Source organism: Oxyura jamaicensis, unplaced genomic scaffold, assembly GCF_011077185.1.
Source record: "Oxyura jamaicensis isolate SHBP4307 breed ruddy duck unplaced genomic scaffold, BPBGC_Ojam_1.0 oxyUn_random_OJ72027, whole genome shotgun sequence".
Lineage (NCBI taxonomy): Eukaryota > Metazoa > Chordata > Aves > Anseriformes > Anatidae > Oxyura > Oxyura jamaicensis.
In genome coordinates this window covers 24,933-25,240 of record NW_023310820.1, presented here as the reverse complement: position 1 = coordinate 25,240, position 308 = coordinate 24,933, and positions in this window count along the sequence as shown.

Below are 308 nucleotides of genomic sequence, written 5' to 3'. Positions count from 1 at the left end.
TCTGGGTTTTGGGTCCCTCTGTGGGGTTTGGGGTCCCTGTAGGGTTTTTGGGTTCCCTGTGGGGGTTTTGGGTTCCCTGTGGGGTTTTGGGTTCCCTGTGGGGTTTTGGGTTCCCTGTGGGGTTTTTTGGGGTCCCTATGGTTTTTGGGTTCCCTGTGGGGTTTTGAGTTCCCTGTGGGTTTTGGGTTCCATGTGGGCTTGGGGTCCCTGTGGGGTTTTGGGGTGCCTGTGGAGTTTTGGGGGCCCTGTGGGGTTTGGGTTCCCTATGGTTTTGGGGTCCCTCTGGGTTTTGGGTCCCTCTGTTTTTT